The 4,900-nt window shown below is 38.5% G+C and overlaps 1 long non-coding RNA gene across 1 annotated transcript; it reads left to right on the top strand.

Annotated features, from left to right (window-relative positions):
• The first annotated feature begins 847 nt into the window (after positions 1 to 847).
• On the top strand, positions 848 to 2,812 carry LOC140727607 (uncharacterized). Its single transcript, XR_012098884.1, has 3 exons — positions 848 to 1,418; positions 2,190 to 2,283; positions 2,391 to 2,812. It is a non-coding gene; the product is annotated as an uncharacterized lncRNA (long non-coding RNA).
• The last annotated feature ends 2,088 nt before the right edge of the window (positions 2,813 to 4,900 follow it).

Genomic DNA, 4,900 nt, shown 5'->3' with positions numbered 1-4,900 from the left:
ACATTTAAGCATTGTGTGTTTCATAACCTGATACCCTGCATAAAGTGCGCAAAGGCTATTAAAAAGAGAAAAGGAAATGGGACATACATGGATCTTTCACAGCTGATTCAATCTGCTTTAACTACTCTATTATCTGAATGATCACAGTAAGTATCCCCAAGCTGTGAGTTGAAGCTCCATGAGGAGGAATTTGATTGCATTGGTTATGTCATAAAAATGCAAAAACAACCTTTATTGTTTTATGCTGAAGGTATAACATTCTGTTTCAGTTGCACATGGGGTCTGGACATATACAAATAAGGACATAAACTGAGTATTTCTGTTTGAAATTAAATAAATGCTCATGCAAAAAATATTTAGTGGAATAATTCCAAAAACAAATGTGGTGCTAAATGAACCAGCTGTAAAGTATTTAGTCTCAGGAAATGGGGAATCCATTGTTAAAATGTTGCAAATGAAATTCAAGTTTCAAAATAATAGTGGTTTGTAGAAAACTGAACTTGTCCTGGAGGCAAAAATTGCAGGAAAAAACCATTAGGGGAAAGATAATAATACAACATCACTCTGAGGCAGTGTTCGATAGCCCCCGTGCTACCAAAGGCATGCAAGTTTTAGGGGGCCATGTTGTTTGACTGTGTCACTCACAAATACCAGCAGCAGGGAGTGCGATTGCAGATGCACTTCAGGTAAATTCAAAGTGGTGAACATACCGAGAGTGTAAAGTAAGACTTTATAACTAAACTGCAGTAATACCAAATTCCATCAATTTGTCCAGAGGTAAAATGTGGCTTTTCAAATAGTTCATAAAGAATTGGCCAGTAACCTTCTATGCTTTTGTTTTAGGATTGTTATTGCTCTTGAACGAGCAAAATAGCTATCAAGCAAGATGATTGAGTTCCAGGAGGATAAATCTGGCCCGTGTCCTGGATACACCAGATCCCACAACTTAAAACAAGCCTCATCATTAATACTCCCATATCTCCACAGGGTTGAATAACCACTATTAACAATTTTCAAACATGTTCATAAACTCAAATCAGAGATAATTATTAAACTGAGAAAAGATGTACACCTTCAAAGTGGAGAAGAATTAAAGATCTGATCGCTGCCTATTGACTACTTTCCAGATGTTGACAAGCAACATTGTCAAATGTATTCAAGTATTACCGACAAAGACTTGCCCATCCACTGAAGAATGAAGAACAGTGGGAAAGAACGGAAAGGAAAATGAAATATTATCAAAGTCAAGAGAAAGCAAAGATATTACAGAACTATCTTCATTTTTAAATACGATTTTGTTTGTATTTTTGTTTATTTGTATGAGAGAAAAAAGCTCAAGATCAGAAATCAAGAAAGGAATTTTGTTCTTTGGACAGAGAAGTAAGAATATAAATTAATAAGAAAAAGAGCATGGGCAGGTAATGCAGCCATTCAGTATGTTCCACCATTTAATAAATTTGTGTCTGTATTCCTGCATGAACTTTACCTTCCTGCCCATCACAACATCATTTGATTCCTATACAGCTTCACCCCAGGTTACAGCGGTGTGCAAGTCAGACATGCAGCCGTGACCCAGATCCAAGGCAGAAAAATACTTCCAGATCTGTGTATAAATTCACTCAACTTATTTCTAACCTTCTAGCATCTACTTTATGTCCATGTTGCGTGTCTTTGACCACTCTGTTTAGGAAAATAACTTCTTTCTATTTTGCTTTAAAAAGACCTCTCACAATTTTATGTCTCACTAATTACCTCTGCACACCACTCCATTCCAAAGGGCCTGAGTCCACTGAGTCTTTCCTCATAGCTGTAATATTCAAGCTCTCCAATAGCTTTGCAAATCTCCTTTGCACCCTCTCAAGCACATTACATCTTTCCTTCAATATTGTGACCAGAACTGTACAAAATACTTAAACTGTAGTCCAGCTAGTGCTGAATACAGTATAACCTCCTAATACTTAACTATAATGACTCTGCCAAAAAAGCATGGTCTCTTTTACCATTTTATTGACCATACTACTAATTTTAAGAGTCTGTGGATATAGATGGACTATAAATGGGCCCTCTCTCAACAGCTTTCAATATCTTTCCATTAATTGTGTATTGTCTTGTCTTGTGGTGCATTCCCAGATGCATCACCTCACGCTACTCTAGATTAAATTCTATTTGCCATCTTTCTGCCCATTTAGACAAACCAACTATACAAAAGAGCTGATCATGGATTACAGGAAGGACAGAGACAGGCTTGCCCCGATCAACATCAATGGCACTACAGTTGAGAGGGTGAGTAGTTTCAAGTTCCTCGGTATACACATCACTGAAGATCTCACCTGGACTGTACTTACGGTCTGTGTGGCAAAAAAAGCACAACAGTGTCTCTTCTACCTCAGGTGACTGAAGAAGTTCGGCATGAATCCCCAAATCCTCAAGACCTTCTACAGGGGCACCATCCTGATTGGCTGTATCACCACCTGGTACGGCAACTGCACCAACCTTGATTGCTGGGCACTGCAGAGAGTGGTACGGACAGCCCAGTGCATCTGTGGATGTGAACTTCCCTCCATTGAGGACATTTACTGCAGCAGGTGCGTAAAGGAGGCCTGGAAGATCATTGGAGACACCAGTTACCCCAACCATAAACTGAGTCAGCAGGTTCTATCTGGCAAATGGTACCAGAGTATTAAAGCCAGGACCAACAGGCCATGGGACAACTTCTTTCTACAAGCTATTAGACTTATAAATTCACATGTCTGTACATTGCGACGGAGTCATAATGCAAAGAATTTTATTCCCTCATGTTGTGGGATGGATGTAAGATTTAAATAAATTCAATTCAACATCTCTCGATGGGCTAAAACTTTCCTTTTCATTGTCAACTAATTGTTTTTATCAACTTCCAATTTTTTGATCATACCCTTTATATTTAAAAGAAAATCATTAATATTATGTAGTACAAAGACCAAGAGATCGCATACTAAGCCACATAGAAACCTACTAGTAGCAGCCTTCAAGTTACAACAACCCTCTTTCAATCATTAACCCTTGGTTCTTGCCAATTTTATAGAGGCTATTTATAGCAGCCGAATAAACTGAAACTTAATTAAACAAATTAATACTAGAATACCAGGGAAAACCCCACAGAATCGCAATTTCTGTCAGATCTCCACACACATTAAATATTTCATTGCATGTACAATTAAGCTTTCTTCCACAATATGCCCCACTAAATGTCTTTGGCTGTTACATAAGTACTGTGCAACTTCCTCCAGCAGATTGGCAATTGAACAGAGTTGTCCTCTGCTGTCAAAACCAGTATTTTACCATTTACAGGTGATGTTGTTATGCCATCCTTAGGTTACTCTGTCACTCTTTCATCTGTGAAATTAGGTCATGGTGAAATTTTATCCTCAAATTTTCCTTGCTATTCCTCCACAACTTAGCGAGACTGCGGTTCTTAGTTACTGAAAAAATAGGTTTTCTGAAGACAGGTGAGTCTTATGTCAATGGTGTGGAAATTATTGGAGAAAACTGTAAGGAATAGGCTTTATTTGGAAAGGCAGGATATTCAGCATGACTGTGCAGGTGAATTCCTGTCTCACTAACTTGATGGAGTTTTCCTTGAGTAGCTGAGAAGATTGATGAAGGCAATAGACACTTGTAAAGCTTTTGATGATGCTCCACAGAGTAGGCTGGATCAGCAAGTTATGGTATTGAAGATACAATGTGAGCTGCCAATTGTATTTGAAACTGGCTTAGTTATAGAAGGCAGAGGGTAGTGGTGGAAGGATACTTTCCTGATTGTAAGTCTGTGATGTACTGTAGGGATCAATACTGGGACCTTAGTTGTTTGTGTTACATAGTAAAAATTTCCATGTGGATGTGGAAGGTATGATCATGCCAGGTTATGCTCTCTTCTTGCTGCTGCCATCAGGAAGGTACAGTAGCCTCAGGACCCAAGCCACCAGGTTCAAGAACAGTTATTGCCCCTCAACCACCAGGCTCTTGAATCAGAGGGGATAACTTCACTTGCCCCATCACTAAACCATTCCTGTGACCTTTGGACTCACTTTCAAGGACTCTTCATCTCATGATCTTGATCTTTCTTTTCTCTCTTTCTTTCTTTCCTTTTCTCATTTTGTTCTCTTTTGAACACTGGCTGTTGCCCTGTTGGTGTAGCCTTTCATTGATTCAATATTGTTATTGGATTTATTGATTATGCCCACAAGAAAATGAATCTCAGGGTTGTATATGGTGACATGTATGTACTTAGATAATAAATTCATTTTGAACTTTGAAAGTCTGCAAATGACACAAAATTAGTCATGATCTGGATAGTCGAAGGCTAAAGCAGATCACAGATCAGAGGAAAAGATGAGTAGTGTTGGCAGATGGAATTTAGGCCTGACAACTGCAAGGTGATGCATTTTAGAAAGTCAGATAAGGGTAGGACACATACAAGAAACACTAAGATACTAGGGATTCTTGATGAACACAGGGATCTTGGAGTTTAAGTCCATAGTTACTTTTAAAGTGGTGAAGAAGACATATGGTAGGCTTGTCTTCACAGATGAAGACATTAGGTTTATGCTGTAACTTTACAAAACATTGGTTAGAATGCACTTGGAGTATTGGTGCATCTCTAGTTGTCACATTAAAAGGACTGTGTAGTTGTGTTGGAGCCAGTGCTGAGGAGATTCACCAGAATTGAAATACTTTAATTATGGGGATAGATTGGACAGGCTTGCCTCATTTTCCTTTTAGGAGGCTGAGGGGTGACTTGATACACATAGAAAAAAAATTCCCATGGCAGGAGTATCAAAAACTTGTAAGTTTAAGGTGAGGGAGTAGGGAGTTTAACGGGCAATTTAGAGAAAAGTATTTTTTTCACTTCAAGAATGAT

This window comes from Hemitrygon akajei, chromosome 5 (genome assembly GCF_048418815.1).
Source record: "Hemitrygon akajei chromosome 5, sHemAka1.3, whole genome shotgun sequence".
NCBI lineage: Eukaryota > Metazoa > Chordata > Chondrichthyes > Myliobatiformes > Dasyatidae > Hemitrygon > Hemitrygon akajei.
Note: the sequence above shows the minus strand (reverse complement) of the source record. Positions and strands in the feature narration are given on the sequence as shown.